The sequence below is a fragment of the Mesoplodon bidens genome (genome assembly GCF_964165515.1).
Source record: "Mesoplodon bidens genome assembly, contig: HAP1_SCAFFOLD_297, whole genome shotgun sequence".
In the NCBI taxonomy this organism is placed as follows: Eukaryota; Metazoa; Chordata; class Mammalia; order Artiodactyla; family Ziphiidae; genus Mesoplodon; species Mesoplodon bidens.
The window spans coordinates 77,616-77,948 of record NW_027671184.1 but is presented as its reverse complement, the minus strand read 5'-3'; positions in this window follow the sequence as shown (position 1 = coordinate 77,948).

The window sequence follows — 333 nt, the reverse complement described above, 5'->3', positions numbered from 1 at the left end:
CAGCCGCTCCACGGCATGTGGGATCTTCCCGGACCAGGACACGAACCTGTGTCTCCTGCATCGGCAGGCGGACTCCCAACCACTGTGCCACCAGGGAAGACCCTCGACTCCTTTTAAATTTGGGCTTTCTGTGGACCCAAGGAGACCTAATTTTATGGAAGATGTATTTTTTTTCCAGAATGTGAGATTAATGCAAAGTCCTTAATATTTCTAACTCTTGCCTTTGCATCTTCGAAAACATGAATAGCGTTGGATAAGTCTTTTGATTTGCTTTTAACCTCAGATGGGGATTTTGGCGGGATGGAGGCACAAGGCCTGCCCTTGAAGTACGGT